This window comes from Acomys minous (assembly GCF_964271855.1).
Source record: "Acomys minous genome assembly, chromosome: 12".
Lineage (NCBI taxonomy): Eukaryota > Metazoa > Chordata > Mammalia > Rodentia > Muridae > Acomys > Acomys minous.
Window position 1 is genome coordinate 63,916,481 of NC_140493.1, and position 22,163 is coordinate 63,938,643.

A 22,163-nucleotide genomic window follows, 5' to 3' on the forward strand; every position below is an offset into this window, starting at 1 on the left:
TGCTGTGTGAGCCTGTGCTGTGTGAGCGTGTGCTGTGTGCACCTGTGCTGTGTGAGTGTGTGCTGTGTGAGCCTGTGCTGTGTGAGCGTGTGCTGTGTGAGAGTGTGCTGCGTGAGTGTGTGCTGCGTGAGTGTGTGCTGTGTGAGCGTGTGCTGTGTGAAGTGTGCTGTGTGAGAGTATGCTGTGTGAGCGTGTGCTGTGTGAGAGTATGCTGTGTGAGCGTGTGCTGTGTGAGCGTGTGCTGTGTGAGCATGTGCTGTGTGAGCGTGTGCTGTGTGAGAGTGTGCTGTGTGAAGTGTGCTGTGTGAGAGTGTGCTGTGTGAAGTGTGCTGTGTGAGCATGTGCTGTGTGAGCCTGTGCTGTGTGAGCATGTGCTGTGTGAGCGTGTGCTGTGTGAGCGTGTGCTGTGTGAGCATGTGCTGTGTGAGCGTGTGCTGTGTGAGCGTGTGCTGTGTGAGCCTGTGCTGTGTGAGCCTGTGCTGTGTGAGCGTGTGCTGTGTGAGCGTGTGCTGTGTGAGCGTGTGCTGTGTGCGCCTCTGCTGTGTGAGCCTGTGCTGTGTGAGCATGTGCTGTGTGAGCGTGTGCTGTGTGAGAGTGTGCTGCGTGAGTGTGTGCTGCGTGAGTGTGTGCTGTGTGAGCGTGTGCTGTGTGAAGTGTGCTGTGTGAGAGTATGCTGTGTGAGCGTGTGCTGTGTGAGAGTATGCTGTGTGAGCGTGTGCTGTGTGAGCGTGTGCTGTGTGAGCATGTGCTGTGTGAGCGTGTGCTGTGTGAGAGTGTGCTGTGTGAAGTGTGCTGTGTGAGAGTGTGCTGTGTGAAGTGTGCTGTGTGAGCATGTGCTGTGTGAGCCTGTGCTGTGTGAGCATGTGCTGTGTGAGCGTGTGCTGTGTGAGCGTGTGCTGTGTGAGCATGTGCTGTGTGAGCGTGTGCTGTGTGAGCGTGTGCTGTGTGAGCCTGTGCTGTGTGAGCCTGTGCTGTGTGAGCGTGTGCTGTGTGAGCGTGTGCTGTGTGAGCGTGTGCTGTGTGCGCCTCTGCTGTGTGAGCCTGTGCTGTGTGAGCATGTGCTGTGTGAGCGTGTGCTGTGTGAGCATGTGCTGTGTGAGCGTGTGCTGTGTGAGCGTGTGCTGTGTGAGCCTGTGCTGTGTGAGCGTGTGCTGTGTGAGCGTGTGCTGTGTGAGCATGTGCTGTGTGAGCGTGTGCTGTGTGAGGGGTGCTGTGTGCGCCTCTGCTGTGTGAGCCTGTGCTGTGTGAGCATGTGCTGTGTGAGCGTGTGCTGTGTGAGGGGTGCTGTGTGAGCGTGTGCTGTGTGAGCGTGTGCTGTGTGAGAGTGTGCTGTGTGAAGTGTGCTGTGTGAGAGTATGCTGTGTGAGCGTGTGCTGTGTGAGCGTGTGCTGTGTGAGCATGTGCTGTGGGAGCGTGTGCTGTGTGAGCGTGTGCTGTGTGAGCCTCTGCTGTGTGAGCCTGTGCTGTGTGAGCGTGTGCTGTGTGAGCGTGTGCTGTGTGAGGTGTGCTGTGTGAGCGTGTGCTGTGTGTGCCTGTGCTGTGTGAGCCTGTGCTGTGTGCGCCTGTGCTGTGTGCGCCTGTGCTGTGTGAGTGTGTGCTGTTTGACCATAGTGTCCTGAGACTGTGAAAGTCAAGTGATAATTTCAGGGCAATGGAGACACTCCAGTATAAGACCCTCTTGTGACTTGATCTTCAGCAAGAAAGACAACCCTTCTATGAGCTGAATAATCATACCCATAACCCTTTTACAAAGTGATAAAATGGTACATAGTGTGAAAAAAGTAGAGAATTCATTTAAGGTAAGATACACCTGTAAGGTAAGATATCGTGTATCACAAGTATAAGATGTGAAGACTTGAATATCCAATATTAAGAGGATGATTTGGGACTAAATCCCTGAATCATGCAAGACCTTTAAAAACATAATGATTTTTCAGTTAAATCTTTCTAGTTACCTTTAGTGCTTACCAAGCATCTACAAGTAGGGCATTGATCAATATAAAACTCAGCTGGGAAATGGAAAAACAAGTCTAGCCTTGATACTGCAGTTACTATCCATATAGTGGGCAGACACAGGGAAACTAGAAACTCATAGTCCTTGAATCCAAATCAGTATTAAGATAAAATAGTCATTTTCTGCATGTGTACGTGTCCTATGTGCTATTTTGTTTGCATGTGTATATGTGCATGTGTTAACGCCTGTAGAGGCCCAAAGTTGGCATCCAGAATCTTTCTCTATCTCTTAGCTAAACCCAAAGCTTCTCAGCAAAGGCAGATTTGGGAAACACAGAAGCTATCCAGTCTGCCACAGGGATCCCCATCTCTGCCTTCTAAACCCTGGAATTACAGGCATGCCACTACATCCATCCCTCATTACCCTTTGGTATAATTAAATATGTGGTAGTTCACTTTCCTGCTCAAAATAAGTATTCCGTTCTTCATCTGGCATATAGCACATACTCAGTAAACTGTTGAGATATTGATATGTTCCAAAAAATTAATACCTAAAGAGAAGCACACCGTTCGGGCCTACTAGTATAGCAAAGACAATATTACAGAGAGAAGCCCAGAGCTGAGTGGGGTAACTGACACCTAAAATCCTATCACTTGGGAGGCTGAGGTGCAAGGGTTGGTTGCACCAACTTTGAAGGCAGCTTTGCTGCATAGTGAGTTCCTGGACACCTGAACTACAGAGTGAAAACAGGCAACGTGGAAAAGGATAAAAAGAAGGAGGAAAGAAGGGACAAAAGAGGGAGAGGTAAAAAAAAAAAAGAAAGAAAGAAAGAAAAAAGAAAAAAAGAAAGAAAAAAAAAGAAATGAAGTTAGGAAGCAACCTGCCCAGAAATAACGAGAAGGGACTAATGATCCACAATCGTGAGCACTTGAACGGATTGTTGGTTCTAAAAAGCTAAGTGGTTTAGAGAAAGTGGAGGTGGGGGAGAGAAAGTACATTTTAAAGCTCTAGCTCCAGGGCAAGCAATAAGTTTCTGCTTTAAATTTTTTTCATAATATTGTGAGCAATGGGAAAGTCTATTCCACCATACCAGCCTCCAGGGCAGAAAACTCCAGCTAAATCAAACTGGCATGGGCTCTTGGATTTCCAGGCAGCTACCACTGGTCTCTGCCTTCCATGAAGCTAAATCTGGCAGACAAAAAGAAGCAAAATAAATTTCCACTTATTTTATAGGCCACGTTTTTGCTCTTATCAATTAATTATAAGACTCCTGGAAGCCCATCGCACATTCCCAGTGTTTCCTATTAGAAGGTTGGCAAGCAGCCTCAAATGAAAGACACAAGACTATCACATACACACCACACACACACACACACACACACACACACACACACACACACACAGTGCTTAAATGTCACGGCATGGTGCAGTCCTTTAAATGCTGGTCACTGGTGACAACCTTTTATGTTACCTACTTTAAGTTCCCTAAATAAGTAAAATTATTATGATGCATGAACATTTAGGTTCAATGCGTAAAATCATACTGGAATTCAAACCTTTTTTTCTTAGACAATTATCTCACTCAGCTCAGGCTGTTCTTAAACTCATAAACTCACAGCAATCCTCCTGCCTAAGCATCCCAGTGTTGGTATTATAAGTATGAATCTGGTTAACAATTTTTATTAAATCTATTGTGTGTGTGTGTGTGTGTGTGTGTGTGTGTGTGTGTGTGTGTGTGTAAACATGAGCACACATGGTGAATATGTGGAACTCAGAGGACAACTTGCAGAATCAGTTCTTTCCTTCCATTACCATGTGTGGCCCCAGGGATTAAACTCAGTTCATTAGGGTTGTCAGCAAGCACCTTTACCAAGTACCCAACTTGGTGGCCTCTGGCTGATAATTTTTAAAATAATAAAATAATTAAATCCACCTTAATAATTCTACTCCTTATCTCCTACTCTCAGTTCACTGGATATGGAAACAACATCCAGATTTCGTACATGTTCCAGAACCCATGGAAACCAGTATTCCATACCACTGAAGCTCTTGCAGCAGGCATTGTCTATGTTCATGGGAGAAATTGTAATTCCATCTGCTTGAGTTCTGACTTCCCATTTTTTAAGTACTATTTCTGTTAGTAAGGTCAAAAGGAATTTCAATTATACCTCACTCAGGCTTCTGGTGAGGATTAAATGGCACAATATATGTAAGAAGTTTAAACGAACAGGGAAGTGTGTGGTGAGAGCATCATATATATCAACCTCGATCGTTTCATACCCAAATGACACATGACCCTACAACTGGCTCTTTGGAAAAAGAACCTGAGAAAGTCAGCCTTTTTCACTAAGCGAAACATTTACTCTACCAGATAGACTTGAAATAAACAGATAACATAGACTTCATTTTTGGACTGTTTGTTAACCATAGCACGCAAAGTAATATTTTAATATTTAGGTAAAATGTCTTTTTAAAGAGTCTTTTGAAAATATCCAAGGTCCTTCAAGTTCTAAAATGTGATCTATGGTAACAACTTATAATGATACAATTTCCTAAATATTGTGGAAGTCATGGCATTATGTGACTAGATTTGCTGGAAACAACTGAGAGCCAGACTGGAGCCTGTAACAGTACAGAAGAAAATATTGCCCTCTTTTTCCTCTACCAACTGAAGGGCTCAGGTTCTGCTTTCAAATGTAGTGAATAAAGCAAGTGAGCTGCCACCTGCAAAGAAGGCCCTGTGCGCAGGACTCACAGAATCCCAAACAGAAGCGAAAGTACGCAGAAGTCCATGAAATCATTTCAAAACCTCACCTTCAACCCCGACCAAAGAACATGCACAAAGTCTACCTCAGGAGAGGAGCTTAGCTAAGCAACATCATTTGAGAGATTTAAAAAAAAAAGAAAAGCTGGTGATGGTACAATGGTTCAATTTGTTTTGTAAAATGCTTACCTTGCAAGTATAAGGACCCAAGACCCACGTCAAAGCCAGGTGCACCGACCTATGTCAGTGAGTGCGCTGGTCATGTGGTGACAAGTGGATCATTAGAACTCATTGGCTAACTTATCTAGATGAGTTAGTGACCACCGGGGTCACTGAGATGTGCTGTCTCAAAAGTTTAAGGAATAAAACCTTTGAGAAAGTTGCCTGAAATTGACTACACACACACACACACACACATGCACACACACCTAAAGAGATCAAATGACAAACCCAAGGTCATTGGTTTTTATGTAACAGGATCTAGAAAACAGAACCGCTGCAGTGGCAACTGTAGCAAAGCAATTGTGGCGTTGTGTACACAGATAAATTACTTTCTTTCCTCACTGAGGCATATTCAGCTTTCTTCACTCACTTGCAACTCAACCAGCCCTTGTCTAAGAAAGCAGACATCACTCATAGCCTTGGACTCAAGAGAATTGTCTGGTTTTACACAAAAGCCAGTCACATGGTTCGTCCTTAAAATGTATCTTTGTATTTTGGAAATACATTAAATACTGCGGTGACAATGATGCCTTAAAACGAAAAGTAGGGAAGAACAAATCACAAGCAAGAAACAGCTTGGGTATATTTTGTTTTAAGGAAAATATATACTAAAATCCAACTAAAGTAGATATAGGGTGAGGGAATCAAGTGATATATATTTAACAATGACATAGAACCAAACTAATCTCAGTAAACAACAGAGATTGCCAAACACTTAACTCAAAAAACAGAATCGAAAGCCTGTGTCCCATGTTTCCACTCCATAGTCACTGAGCCAGTCAGCATATTTGCTCGCTGTGCTCTATTTCCTATGTAGTCGTCCACTTAATTAATTCAGTTCTACTTCATAGTCATTTATTAGTTATTGAGTGTCTGACAAGGCAGACACTGGCAACTCGAAAGAGGGCCCCTTCACAGCCAAATTGAAAGAACTAGGTAGAAAATGAAAGAAACTCCCAACGAGCTACCACCCTACCCCAGTTAAAGCCTTTTGGCAGCGTAGGGCACTAGGGAAAATTCCAGAGAGGGGCTGAAGGAACCTAGGCAGCCTAGCGGCAGGGGCAGGGGACCTTGGAGAAGGGCTACAAGTGACAGGCATCCGCAGTTGGACTCTGCCTCTGGGTTTCAGTGTGACAACAAGACATGCCCAGGTTTCCGGCGGTGGCTCTCCAGCCCTGTCAGGAGCCTGCTGGCTGCAGCCCGCCCTCCCGCCTCCAAGCAGGTCACCTACGCCCGGCACACGCACCTGGTCACGAGACTGCGGAACAGCAGCAGCAACACCCGAATGAGGCCCCGCAGGCTATGGGGCGCGTCTGGGGGCGGGACCGGGAAGGTCGCTCCTATCGCGCTGGGCCCACAGGGCGGGCTCCAGAGCCCCACAGCCACCCGCAGCCTGAGTTTGCAAGCCTGGCTTCTTCGTCTGCCAGGGCAATTGTGGAGTCAGTCCTGGCCCGTGGGAGACAGACCGTGGCGAGACCCTCCCTGCCGCTGTCTGAGGCCTGGGCTTTAACAGAGGCCTTGGCAAGACTGACAACCCAGAGAGATGTCTGCCTCCAAAGCAGGCTTAGGACAAGCAGTGTTATCAAGGCCTGGCTTCTGGAGACCTTGTACTGGTGACATTCAAACTCCTTCCCAGGGGAACAGCTGGTAACCATCAGGCCCTAGGGAGACTAAGCAAGCTAGAAGATCGCCCAGGACAGAATGAGTGAGACCCCGTCTCAAAAATTAACCAAACCACCAGGTTCTTTTTCCCCTTCCTTAAAGCTTGAAGAACTCTCAGAGATTGTGAAGGAGGAAGACGTGATCTATACTAGGAGATCAGGAAGTCATTTGTCTCTTTAGGCATTATAGGAAGGTACTCAGGAAAGAAATATACTTTACTGCTCACAAAGTACATGGGCATGCACTTTTAAGGGTTTGTGTTTGGGGGAGTCTAAATTATTTCGCTTAACCAGATTCTTATCAGAGTTATCTTTGTGAAATACTTCACAGTTTCTGTCTTTCGTCTTAAACATATCACACACACACACACACACACACACACACACACACACACACACACGCACGCACGAAAAACTTAGGCATGATAGTGTGTGTGTGTGTGTGTGTGTGTGTGTGTGTGTGTGTGTGTATGTAAGAGTGAGATCTCAGAAACCAGAAAACGGAGGTAAGGGATCTTTAGTTCTAGGCCAGTCTGAGCTGCATAGGAAGAATGCAAGGAAAAAAAAAACTCACATGCATAGAAAAACAGGAAAGAAAGAATGAAATGTGTACAAAGAAAACCATTCAGAATCTTTTCCCCTATTTACAGAAATTGTTACAATGTAACAATCCTTGTAAATGTTCACTAGTCCTGTTGCCTTCCACACAGTGTATACCTCTGTGAGGTACTCAAGGGTCTTTACAACGTGCTTGTAGCCTGGCTTTTCCATGAATAGTGTCTGGGGAGCCATGTCCAGCCTCACTGAGTAACGTTTCTCTGAAACTATGTTGGATGAATAATAAATTGTATTATTTCCAATCTGCTATGACTGTTATTTTAGTAAAATGCAATTTAAAAATCTAGCAAAGATGAACGGAAAGGTATAAAATGACGGTTGCAGCAAGTAAAAAAATAAAGCTTCTTGTTTATATTTCTAGCTGCTTACCCTCAACTTCTGTACATAGCTCATCATGTGCCAATAAAACAACAGCACGTAGACTCCTGCCATGAGTATACTCTAGCTGTCAGGAACTTATTCCCGGTGTGTCGGGTGCATTAACTTGCTGTCTTTTCTCATATTGTTCCTTTCATACTGAAAAAGTTCTCTGGCATTGACTCACAATGTAGTAATAGCAAGAGTTTAACTTTTACTGAGTGCTTTTTACTCCACTAAGGTGGATTACCAGTGGATGTTTATCAGCCATATAAGTCAGCCATTATTATTATTTCCACCTCACAGACGAGGAAGTTGAGAACAGCGGAAGTCAAGTCATACAACCAGTGAGGTCAAAGTCAACATTCTAAACTGAGACGGTTCGATTCCAGAGTCTGTCTACGCAAACACCGTGCTGTACCCTTTACCATAAAGCCCCCTTAGCTGACTGAAAGTCATTGCCCCATTCACGGTCCTCCACTATAATATCTTCCACCAGTGGTTTCCATTTTATTCCCATCTGTTTCAGAATTGTTAAGCTTATGATACAGTGACGTTGGTGTAGCCCCCACAGATCTTAGAACTGCTCTCTCTGACAAAACAACTTGTTAGCCCTGAACTTGGCTCCCACAAGCCACTGGAAGTAGAGCTCCTTCTTTGTGCTAGCACACTCTGTTCCTGGGCTTACTTCATGTTAGAGTTATTTGCTTACATCTACATGCCCTGCTAAAATGGATGCCACATGATGCATTCCTTTACTTTACTGCTAGAGTTTGGATCTGCACAGTCCCGGCCACAAGCTTGTTTTGTATGCTTGGTCTGCGGCTAATGGTTTTACTTGGGGAGGTTTTGGAAACTTCGGCAGTTAAAAAAAAACAAAAACCTAAATCACTCTGGACTCGCTTTTAAAGGATCCTTCCATATTTCCAGCTCCTTTCTGCCACCTCTTCTTCATGAAACTTTCTGCTGTTGTGATGTTATGTCCAAGTGCACATAGCCAAACAACCATTGGCTAAGCACACTCTTCCTCTCTTAATTTGTTCTCTTTAGGTATTTTTTTTTGCCACAGCCTCTTAAAATTAATTAATGCACTTAATAAAATGGTTATACTTATTTATATGGACAAATACTCACCAACATTTATATTACAGCCACTACATTTTTGAGTACTGAGAACAATGTCTAACATATTTACCCATCATAGGTAGGTGCTCAATACAGGGTTGTGTTATAAGTCCTGTAGACTAAGCTGACCAGGCTATGTAACAGCAATGTACAGGTGACTGCACAGCCATGTGAGAACAGATCGGTGAAATGAGTTTGAAGATTTTGTTATACTTCCCTAACCCTAATTTTCACCCATCCCTTTAGTGCCAGAAGGGAACAGCTCTAGAGTAGACAATAGTTTTGACACAAAGCATTAAGCTAATAGAAAACCCAAGATTTTGTCACCCAAGTTAAGACAAATATGTGAGCTGGTCTTAACCCCATAATACTGCTGTTCTTAATTACAGTGAATATATGGATGGTAGAATTGATTAGTTGGTACTAAAGCACCCAAGAGTTGCAATGTTTAATCAAATTATACTACCTAAAGTCAAATAAATAAAGAATATCCTGGATAGTGGCCTTGTTTTCAAAAGAATTGCTCAATGTTTATGCTGAACATCCTATTCTGTAATCATTGATTAACCCTGTAGTTTTCCCAAAACAGAAGTATCAAATGCAGCACTTTTGTTTATTTATCAGTTATGGGTTATTGGTATACCTTTAAAATACACGGATAGTATGATTGCCAACAGAACTAATAAAAACATGTGCTGTGTATACATAAGGAACTTTTCCCAGCCATAGAGAATGAGGTTACGTCATTTTCAAGAAAATTGACATAGCTGGTGCTAAGCATATTAAGTTAATTCACAGAAAACTGGATATTGCGTGCATCCTCTTTTCTATGGTTACTAAAGTTTACATAAATCCAACATGAATGCAGAAGTAAAATTGTTTAGTAGAACATGAAGACTAATGGGAAAAAAAGTAGCATAGATAGAAGAATACTGATGTGGGCTCAAAGTACATTATATATTTGTATGAGCATGTAGCCCAGCAACATGAACAATGGATAAATGCCAGTAGTTAAATAAAAATAATTTTTAAATGTAAAAAGTAAACATTTTCATGCTGTGTAACCACATAGATGAAAACAATGAAGCACAACAAAAAGGAAAGATTTGCTTGAAAAATTGAATGTTTTTAAAAAATTAAAACATCTTTCCTATTTGAAAGCTATCATGAAGGAAAAATGCCCAATAGGGAGATAGTCTATATTGACTAATATCTAGATGCAATTAAGCATCTAAAAAAGTAGACTCATTTATAAATATTTTCATGGAAGGTGAGAAATACAAATTTTAAAAGCAACAATGGTATGTTCTCTAAAATTTGGGCCATACCTTCCTAGATAATAGTTTTTAAACAGTAAAAATTAAAATAATTTAAAGTGTATAATTTTTATCCATATGGTTCCTGGCTTATCATGGCTCAAGAATTTTCAGGCTTTTGATAGTATGAGAGGTGGTACTCATTCTGAAAAGGTTGTGCTTTAAATTCCTTTACTTTGGGTGGCAATATGTGGTCTAACACTCCTTAGTAATGTTGGATATAAACAACAACTCTGTGATGAGGGTTAAAACATAAAGTTGATAAGGGATATTTGATGGGAGTCCTAGGTGCAGGGGATAGAATGGATATGATCAAATTATGTTGAACACATTTATGAAAATTTCAAAGAACAAATAAAACTATTTTTTAAAATATACAAAGAATATACTGTGTTACCAGTGTTACTATGTTTTGCTTTGACTGGCAGATATTCAGTAAATTGCAGGAGCCATTCAGCATTTGATTGTAGGTAGGCTTTTGGTTTGATGATTTTTATCAAGTATCAGAGAATGAGAATGTTCTGACCAAATTCAAGGTAGGTGAGGCCAGTCATGCTCTCTAGGTCAGGTGCAAGTGTATTAAGGACATTTTTTAGTTCTCAAGTATTTATTGAGATGTAGCCCCAACATAATCCAAGAAGTATCTTCATCCACATACAAACAAGGGCATGATTAAAGGACACACTCATTTCTATGGTGAATCTCACTTGATCTGCTATAACAGATTAAAACAAGGGGAATTGATTATGTTGTAACACTGAAGTCTAAATTATGGGGACAGTTTTCATATATTTAGAACTATATAGAAAAATATAAAAAACACAGCAACAAATTGAACTAAAATATTAACAAAGGTTGTCTTTCTGTGGTTAGATGAATGTGTTTATTTCTTCTATCTCCTGGTATATTCTCACTTTTGCTAGGAACAGATTCCTTTAATTTTACACCAAACAAACAAACAACAACAAAAACAAAAAACAGTAAACATCCTAAAAACTGACCAATATGTAGGAATGAATCATAAATAATGTTGACTTTGTACTTGACACTTCTAATCAAAAGTGGAGTTTCCTCCTCCATCTGCCATTCATCATAGAGGTGGTAAAGGAGGAGTCAAACAAGATGTAAAGGCAGGACCACTGATGGATACTGAAAGACCTATACATTCTATGGAATCAGGTCATCCTGGGCATCCTATTGGGGCCTCTATTCTATACCTCTGTCTACCTCAGGACAAGGGGCGATGTTATAGGAAAGAGGATGAGAGGCAGTGCTTCTCCTCCATGTCAACAAGGTGTCTAGTTGCTTTATTCGACTACACAGATGTGGACTCTTACAGTAAAATGGTAGCTAGACCAACCCTGAGAAGATATGGATACACTACTAAACATGTGTATGCAGCTTTTTTTTCAGTTCTAAACTGATTTTGGTCCCCCATCATATCAGAGAGCTTCACAGCTAAACACTGAGAACTCTTTAGCAGACAGTCACCATGTATCTCCTAGTTTCTTTCTAGAATTTTCTTTTCTTTTTCTTTTTTTCTTTTTCTTTTTTTTTTTTTTTTTTTTTTTTTTTTGCAACATTGTCCCCTTCATAGTTGACTCAAAACTATCCATTGGGGGCCACTGTCCTGCCTACCAGGAAACATGTAGCATACAAAATAATTCAGAAATGGATGTCTTAAACAAGAGAAACATGTTACTCCTTAGTTAGAAAATAATTGTAAGGTTTCATAATGAATGGAAAATGTTTCTCATCCTGGGTTTATTCACCCTTTTGTAGTAATTTCCTGAACTTCTGGAGAACCTCTGCTACCTCTTTCCTCATCTTGCTGGAAGAATAACAGCCTGGCTCTTCACATCAGCGTCAATATGCCTTTTCTATGACATCAGAAATAAGTTTCCAAATAGTAATATGACTCAATCTGGGCCAAATTCCTCTTTAAAACTTAACACAATCTATTGAAAGGGAAAGAATGAATTATTTTGGACACATGAAATACAGTATAAATTGTTTTGTTTAAACATTTCTCCAGTCACAAAAAAGGCACACATGTGGGGAAAAAAAACACCAAAAGAGAAGAAGAGGAGATCTGTTTGCAGATAGGAAGGTCAGATACCACCTGAGCTATAAGATCCAGCTATTCCTGAGGCTGGATAAGAACTTTTACAGCACTTTCTTGGTCTACAGATGCTTATTTTCATTGAGAGTTCGTTATAAGTATTATTGGTCTCTTACAGAGAGGAAACTAGGTTTGACTCAGGGATGTATCTCTTTTCCTTTATCTTTCTTTTGTAGGTAAGGAGATAGGAGCTGAAAAGAAAGAAAAGGGGATATAGAAATATAGAGGAAGGATAGACCAAAAGGTAGATTATTGAATCTACTCCTCATTTCAAGGCTCTACTTGTTACTCACAAATAAGGTAATTTTTTAATTCAATGATATTGCATTTTGCATATTGATGCAAATCATGCTCATGTCAAAAGCTAGTTTAATTTTATCAAAAGAAGATCTAATAAATAGATATGATAGATATGATTCTATAGATATATGAGGTAAAATAGTTAATTAAGGTCTTCAAAAACCTCAGAGACCTACAGAATATGACATTTAAGGATGTTTTTTTTATTATTCTAAAGATTATCTGACAAGAAGACAAGTTAACTCCTGGCAACACCCAGCCTACCTCAAAGAAGAAGACAAGCATCAAAGAACCTCCTTATGGAGTTGGCTTCAAATGTGGCAAACCAGCCACTAGGCAAAATTTCTTTATTTCTGCCACAGACAGAATTCTGCCTGAAAATGGGCTGGTTTAGATGCAGGCAGAGTCAATGGCCAAACTCTGCCAAGACAGGGTAAGCAAGTCCTCAATAGTTCCTGCCTCACAGATATGTCTGTCAGAGATATTGGGCCAGAAGGCTGAAGATGATGCTCCAATGTTATAGAGAGTATTTGATGACTGTTCAGGCAGTAAACTGTCTCAGTCATTTTTTCATCTTGGAAGTCATTTTTCATCCTGAACTTGGAAGTCATTTTTCATCCTGAACTCCGAGTTTACTCAAGTATTTAAGTTTTATCCCTTCTCAAGTCTCTGATGGGTTTGAAGACCAGATAGTTTAGTCTGTCAATTAAGTTTAGTATGTTAAGGATTAAGATGTTTGTAAATCAAGATAGATGTTTTAAGTTAATAGAGGTGAGATATGATAGATATTAATCTCCATTCAGAAATTTAGACCCAACAAGATAGGAAAGATGTTTACTTCAAGTTTGCCAAATCACTATGAATGCAAGATTTATATAATTCCTGATTGTCTCGTGGTTCTTCCTGATGTATGTAATTTATTTTACACACGTGTAATAATACAAATGTATATGTTAAAAAAGAAACATAATAAAAAAAGAAAAAAGAACATTTGCAGCTATATATACAAGCAAATTCCTGCTTTTCTTTAATATTTGAATTACCATTTGTTTCCACAAGACTATTTTTGATGGGCATGAATTAGTTCGGTCTCACTAAAAATTATTACATTACCATGGTCATTGCTACCAAGAACCTATATACAGCTCCTGCACTTGTATCCCAGTGGTTCATAAAATTGTCCCAGGTTCTACTATACACTAAACCCTCCCAATCGATTTCCTTGCCTTTACTTTCATCCTATGGTCTGGTGTCTGGATCTCTTTGGATTGACATTTCACGGTGCATTAAGTCTGACTTCCTATTCAACTTTTGCTTTTGTTCTAGTTTGATTTCTGTTGCCGTGATAAACAAAATGACCAAATGTAACTTGGAAAGAAAGGAGTTTATTTTAGCTTACACTTCCAGGTAACAGTTCAGTACTGAGGGAATTCATGATGGGAACTCAAGGCAGGAAACTGGAGGCATGAACTGAAACAGAGACCATAGAAGAGCATTTTTACTGACTCAATCCTAAATATGGTTCCTGAACTAAGTCTAGGCTGGATTTTTTTTTCATCGCACTAGGCAGTGTCACTGACCTCTCTGACCACCTTTAGGCACCTAAATAAGACTTTCTTTTTCACAGCAAGAGTGGCTGAATCATTTTGCCTCCTCAAATGCATTTTGTGGTGAACCACTGAGGCCCCATTAATAGCTGTTCATTTTCATTTGTTGTCATTTTCTTTGGGTTTTAATTTCTGCAGTTTTTAACCTAATGTTAAAACCTCCTCTACAGCCCACAAAATGTTTTTCACAAGTTTGGTAATGGGAATTTTGCTAGAAATAGATAAGAAAAAATAAAATGTTATGGGGAGATTAGTCATTCAAATAAGAATTCACATCTGCACTACATAAAGCACCTCACCCAATACCAAGAAGACCATTGCATAATTTGTTCTCTAAGATTATGCACCCTGCAAGTTCATGTTGGAGTTTCAGGCATCATTACCTCAGGATGTAGTTGTAAGCAGAGATAATCTTTAGAGAAATAATTAACCCCAAATCCAATATTGCATGTAGCCTTTCTAGAAGAAATTAAGACGCAGACACATAAAGAAGAATAACCGTGTAAGAAGAATAAAGAAAATACCTGTCTTCCAGCCACAGAGAGAAGCCTCAGGAGAAACCAGCCTATCTGGGTCCTTGATTCCAGACATACTGCTTCTCTCACATGTGAGAAAAACAAAGTTTGTGTCTGAGCCATTCCTTTCCTGATACTTGGTCATGGCATCTCCATCAAACTCATGGTATCTCCCACTAAGCATTGTAAACTGGCATGTCTCTTCAACAGCAATGAAAATGAATATCTTCCTGGCTCCTTTTCTTCTCCCCCAGTGAAGTTCATAGACTTGTCGTTGGGTAATTTCTCTTCAGCCAAAATTTCAAGGAGTGAATCTCAGGTCTCAGTGGGAAAATAAAGCTAGTGGTTAAGAGGCAGTGTTCTTTTCCTCGAGAGGATTGGATACACTTATCTCAATACTGGAGAGGCTGAAGCAAGATGATTTTAAATTTGAGCCCAACCTGGGTTATATAGTAAGGACTTGTCTCAAGAAAACAAAATAAAGCAACAACCAAGGATACATAGTCAGTAACAGCCCTTCTTCCTCCTCTTTTTACCTTAAAAAAAAAAATTGTTCAAGAGATTGAACAGGGTGAACAAGGTTTGTCTCTATGTGTTTAGGTGTGGGAGTAATGATAATCTATAGTGGCTGAAAGAAGGTTCTGGTATTTGAGGAAAACATTTAGTACCTATAACAGATGGTGGGATCTGACTTGCTGGCCTGGCACAAAATGTATTTTGAAGCTCTGAAAGTTCTACATGAGAATATTCTAAGATATGTAAGCATAGAAAGAGACATTCTGAAAAGGACCCCAAATCCATAAATGGCCAAATATAAGTGTACAGACATTTCACAAAAGAAATATACATGGACAATAAAATACTTGAAAAGTATTCACATCGTTGTTCATCAGGGAAATAAATTAAAACCACATTAAGGTTCTATTTTACCCAAATCAAATGACTATTATCAAGAAAACAAATGACAAAAATGCCTTTAAGGATGTTGGGGTAGGGGGAAGGCCATCCTGGTCTACAAAGCAAGTCCAGTTCAGCTAGTTCTATTACAAAGAGAAACCCTGTCTCAAAAACGGAATGAAACCAAGCAAAACAAAACAAAACAACCAAACAAAAAACAAAACAGGAAAAATCAAACTCAACTAAAAAAGGATGTATGTATGGAGTAGGAGTGAGGGGTGGCAGAGAACTCAGATACACTACTGATAACAATGTCAACTTGTGCAGTCTCTATGGAAATCAGTATGCAGGGTTTGAAAATAAACCTCTAAATACAGAACTAACAATGCTTACATCAGGATACATAATCAAAAAATCTAAAATTGTATATTACAAAGACAAACAACCATTTTTATTATGGCACTATTCCTATTATCTTAATATGGAGCTTCCCAGATTCCCATTAACATATGACTGGATAATAATATGTAGAACATGTATACAATGAGATTATAGCCATCCATAAAGAATAATGAAACTCCATCATTTGCAGAAAAATGGATGGCATTAAAGATTGTTTCAAGTGAGTTATGACATATTGTGATCATCACATAGATAATTTGGTATGCAGAAACTGGGTGAAAATGTACACACACAGACACACACACACACACACACACACACACACACACACACACACAACACACACACATACACACTGGAAGAGGTCTATTTAGGAGAAGAAAGGATATTAGCAAGGAGGTTGAAAATGGGATGGCCTCATCATCCTGACAGCAGGAGGCAAATGGGAGCAAAGTGTGTGACAATTGTGTTTGAAAATGTCAGACTGAAAGCCATTATTTTGTATGCCAACTGGAAAAATAATTTTTTAAATGTGTGTTGAGGCCATTTGTGGTGTGGCCTCCTTCAACTGAGATGTTAAAAGCTGAACAGGATGTGGTGAAGAGTCCTCAAGTAGAAACGTGACATTGTAGGAATTAGAAATGAGTGTATAGATGGTATCCCTTCTATCCCACTGTGAGTAGAGGGAGGATGACATTGACACAGCACGTAAGCTCAGCATTACAGCAGAGGTCAAGAGTGGTGAGACAAGCATTCATGGACAGCGAGGAAAGAGGCTGGCATGGGTTATAGGAGCCCTAATTGGTTGATAGAATTGCTTAAAATAGTATTGTGAGTCTCCCATGGGGTGAATAAGAATCCACACAGTAGGCTGACCCAGTGTAGCATAACGGAGCGCAAATGATACCAGGACAGACATAGTTGGTTTTCTAAAGGAATGATTAAATATATTAAGTAAAATGAGAGCTAGAGTGGTACAGCTATTACTTCCAAATTGAAACATTCCTTTCCGGTTGGAGGAGGAAAGCCCATAAGACTCAGGAAGTAAACAAAACATAACAGAGTTCAGGAGATTTACAAGATTCACAAAACCCTGTCTCAAAATTATAAAAGATGTCAGCAATTGCCAAGGAGAGGTGATATTTCACCTGGGCAAGTTGCTGAATTATATATATATATTATTAATTTATTCATATTACATTTCAACTGTTATCCCATCCCTTGTATCCTCCCATTCCTCCCTCCCTCCCACTTTCCCCTTACTCCCCCCCTATAACTGAGGGGACCTCCTCCCCCTGTATATGCTCATAGGGTATCAAGTCTCTTCTTGGTAGCCTGCTATCCTTCCTCTGAGTGCCACCAGGCCTCCCCATCCAGGGAACGTGGTCAAATATGGGGCACCAGAGTTCATGTGAAAGTCAGTCCCCACTCTCCACTCAACTGTGGAGGACGTCTTGTCCATTGGCTAGATCTGGGTAGGGGTTTGACGTTTACTGCACCTATTGGTATTGTCCTTGGCTGGTGCCATAGTTTGAGCAGGACCCCAAGGCCCAGATCTGCCCATCACAATGTTCTTCCTCTAGGTTTCTAGAACCCTCTGGATCCTTCTATTTCCCCATTCTCCAGGATACAGCTTTGCTGAGTCATCTATGCTGAGGTTGGTTTCCTAGTGATATAGCTGTCTTTGCGCCACCTTTGCTATAAGTAACCCTTCTCCTATGGCCCTACAAGTAACTTCAGCAAACTCACTGGTTCACTATGCTAGATTTGGGTTGGATAAATTCTCTGGTTTGTCATTAGTTACCACTCATCTAGTGTGAATAGATATTTTTTTCTTGCCATCCAGGAAAAAGCACACAGCAGCCAGCTACCTTATGCTTTGAGAGAGTGTGATGATTAATCTTACCTGTCAGTTTGATAAGATCTAGAATCATAAGAGTGATGGACCTATTCCAAATGACTTTGGAGAATTATCTTGACTAGTTTAATTGAGGTGAGAAGACCCACCCACTGTGGGTAACCCCATTCCTGAGTTCAGATCCTGATTGTATAAAAGAAAGTGTCTTAGTTATTTTTCTATTGTTGTGACAAAACACCATAATGAAAGCAACCTATGAAAGAAAGTGTTTATTTGGGGGGCTCTTGGTTCCAGAGGGTTGGGGTTTACAACTCTTATGCAGAAAGCATGCCAGTAGGCAGGCAGGCATGGCTAAGAGCTCACATGATCATCTGCTAGGAGGAGGCAGAGAGAGATAACTGGGAATGGCATGGATGTTTGAAACCTCAAAGCTCACCACAGTGACCCATCTCCCCTAACGTGACCACACTTCCTAATCTTTCCCAAACAGTTCCACCCACTGGGGACCAAGTGTATGACTATGTGAGCTTATGGAAAACTTATGGGGGACATTCTCATTCAAAGCTGCACAGTAAGCTTAGCATAAGCATTCACACTCTGAATCTTGACTACAGTTGCAGTATCACCATCTTTCAAAGCTCATGCCAATGTGTCCTTTGCTTGTGTACAAAATGAGGGAGTGTTACAGTTCTCTATCCTCCCTACCAAAAGAAATGTTTCCATTTGGAAGTAATAGTTACATTGCTCTAGCTTTCATTTAATTTCATTTATTTAACCACTTCTCTAGGTACCAGATTCAGTTTGTCCTCCTTACATCATTTGGCCTTCAGTGTGCCACACTGGGTCAGCATGCCATGTGGATGTCTATCCACGCTATTCAAGCTCCATACTATTTTACCAAGCAACCTTATCAACCAGTTAGGTCTCCTATGATAGCAGGGAAGATTGTAACCTTAAACTGTGAGCCAAAATAGACCACGCAAACCACAGAGACACCGTACATCCATGATGCTTTGCAAGGTATTTTATACCAACCCTGAGAAAAGAAACTAATATACCACGAATAAGAAATATGTCAAAGCATCCTGTGAATGAGTCCTGTGGTGCTGGATTATACTTGGTGATAATGATGCCTATGTTTCAAGACAGAGGTGATAGAGAAATAAGCATAAAAGTGTATGCACTTCAAGGCATTTGTGCTTTACATAGCTTCATATACTAAAAAGGTCAAGAAACAGTGTTAGCACCCAACAGCACTGAGTACACAGGTAATGGATTCTGAACATTGTTCTCCACTAAAAGACTTTCAGGGTCTTTGGATAATGCCTGAATTCAGAACTAAGCTAGATAATGTAGAGGATAAATATGAAACCTCTTTTTGTACAATAAAGTAAGGAAATGCTAGGAAAATTTAATGTCATGTCACATCAAAAAGGACACAGAGGCCAACTGAAGGGACACTTACTGGCCAAATATAGACTAACACAAAATGAAATGAATGAGTGAATAAGGATGGTAGCAGACTAAGACTCCATAAAAGAAATAGGAACCCACACAATATAAATAAATATCAAATTAAAAGTAGAATCACATTATTGATGCAAACTCAAAATACTTCCCTACAACATACTAATGATAAAGGGCAAGATGCCTGACAAATGCCACCTTAATCAGAGATCAATGTCAACATCAGTAGTAATGAGGCAGATCTATATCCTGTATGACTTAATAGGATGTAATGAGAACATATTACATCAGGACTGTGATTTTTCTGGTGTGATGCATCCCTCAGTCTAATCATGAAAGGTTATCAGACATACCTACATTGAGGAACATTCTGTAAAATAACTAGTCTTTAATTTTCACAAGCATCAAGGTCATGAAGGCCAAGGAAAGACTGGAGTATGTGTTGCAAGCTGAAGGAGGCTCAAAACATAGGACATAAAGTAAACACATTATGTCAGACCGAAATTTTCTCTTAACAGCACATCACTGTGACAATTGGAGAAACTGTCAGCTAGAGGGAAGACATCACAGGAAGTTTCTGGCTTGACGTTTGCATTAAGGAGATAAAATGGAATGCAATATTTTTTCTTTTAGGAAATATATCTAAATATCAATTTATGCACCATCACATCAGCAGATTTTGCTCTGATTCTTCAGGAAAAACAAACAATTTGTTGTGCAGTTTTCCAAACATGTTGGGGCTGTTTCTAACTTTAAAAAAGAAAGTCAAGAGAGTGACTCAGTCTCTTCTACAGATCCACGCCATGAAGAAAAAAATGAGAGTGGAGGCTACATTAAAAGAGGCTTATGGGACATAGCCAGCAGAAGCAAAGGTGGTCCTAGAAGAGTTCCAAGCTTGCATAAACCATGGGCAAAGTACAATTTGGAGGCTATTTGTATACAAGAAATCGTGATGTACGAATAATGTTTATGAGGAACAAATAATAGCTTTTTGCACTGGTATGCCTGAAGTGGCAAGAATATTTTTATATTCTTCTTATATTTTGCTGTGTTTATTTTCTAATGAATATATACATATATATATTCTATTATATATACTATATATATTCTATACTAATATATATATTAGTATACTATACTATAGTATATATATATAATGCCATATATATAGTATATCTATACACACACACACACACACACACACACACACACACACACACACACATATATATATATGTAGTTCACATTAAAGTGATATTTAAAACCAGAACTAGAGAAAAGGGAGTTGATGAAATACATACTGTCAGGTTTCAGTCTTTTATGTTTTTATCAACAGGAAGGATCAATGCCAATGGCTGTGTGTGAGGGAAGCCTTTGAGTCATCTGCATGCTCATGGCACAAGGTTATGGGCTCTGCTACCGGTGTCTAACAGGTACCTGAAGGAATTTTAGACTGTATTTAATATAGCACACAAAACTTTTAGCTATCGTATCTATTCTTTGTCTCAGGAAATTATTGGAAAGATTAAATGTGTTACTATAGCTATAAAGTAGTAAATAAGCCACTAATAGATAACAACAGTACATCTCTTTTTTCTGTTTTTTGAGACAGGGTTCTTCTGTTCCTTTAGCTGTCCTGCACTCCAAGCTGTGGACCAGGTTGGCCTGGAACTTACAGACTCCACCTCCCCAAGTACTTGGATTAAAAGCATCCACCAAGTATATATTTTAATAAGTAGATTTATGATAATTTCCTTTTGTGTTTTATAAAGAGCCAAAGGGATCAGATATAATTTCCTAGTCTTAGTTACAACCTGATGTTTCTGAAATCTGTAAATTCTTTTTTTATTAATTTTTAAAAAATTTTATACATACTTTTCTATTATTATACATATATAAAATAAACTACATAGAACAAGAAGAACGATGAAACCATGAGGAATTATATTAATGTTGCATTCATAGTGTTTTGGCTGTTTGTATTTGGCAACCTTGAAGAAAACGTTTTCCTATTTTGGCAAGTTTAAAATTCTGAATGTAAATCAATATCTATCATATCTCATAACTTAAAACATCTATCTAGACCTAAAAATATCTTAACTCCTAAACAGCTTAATTGAAACTAAACTCAGGGTCTTCAAACCCATCAAAGACTTCAGAAGGAATAATATTAATTATCCAAGTAAACAGGAAGTGAAGGTTAGCAGCTTCCAAATTGAAAAAAAAAATGATAGAGACAGTTTGCTGCCTGAACAGTCACCCATAACTCTCTGTAACATTGGAGCATCGTCTTCAGTCTTCTGGCCCAGTATATCTGACATACATATGTGTGATGTAGGAATTATTGAGGACTTGTTTACCCCTTCTTGGCAGAATTTGGCCATTGACTCTACCTGCATCCAAGCTTGCCTACTTTTAGGCAGATTTCTGTCAGTGGTCTAAATGAGGACACTTCTCCCAGTGGCTTTTTGCCACATTTTAAGTCATGTTCACGAGAAGGTTCTTTGATGTTCATCATCTTCATTGAGATAGGCTGGGTGTTTCCAGGAGTTAACCTGTTTTATTGTCAAAGAACCCTTAAAACAATAAAAATATCTTTAAAAGCCACATTCTGTAGGACTCTGAGGTTTTTGAAGACCTTATGTAATTATTTTGCCTTATCTGTCTATAGAATCATACCTATCTGTTACACCTAGAATGTATATTCTTATGATTAAAAATAGACTAGTAATTGACATGACCATGATTTGATCAATTGGCAATTAACTCGTCTAACTTACTTACCCTAAACAGCCTGCAATAGGTCTTTCAAGGTACTAGAGGGAAACCTTGTATTCTACTTGAGGGGTATGGGTACAATACCTCATATTAGAGAAGATATATGTATAATATGTGTTAAGAATAATCTTAAATTTGAATTCTATACTAATGTGTCAAAATTAAACTTATTTTGCTTCAATATACAAATTTATATACCA

The 22,163-nt window shown here is 39.6% G+C and overlaps 1 protein-coding gene across 2 annotated transcripts in view; it reads right to left on the reverse strand.

Moving 5' to 3' along the window:
• The window catches only part of CPQ (carboxypeptidase Q), a 410,614-nt gene extending 404,152 nt beyond the window's left edge, over window positions 1-6,462 (reverse strand). The window contains exon 1 of one of the 2 annotated variants that reach the window (XM_084751322.1): window positions 6,187-6,462. The gene's annotated coding sequence lies outside the window, so the exon portion shown is untranslated. The remainder of the gene's footprint in view (window positions 1-6,186) is intronic. The other variant, XM_084751321.1, reaches the window with a different exon arrangement.
• Window positions 6,463-22,163: the final 15,701 nt, after the last annotated feature.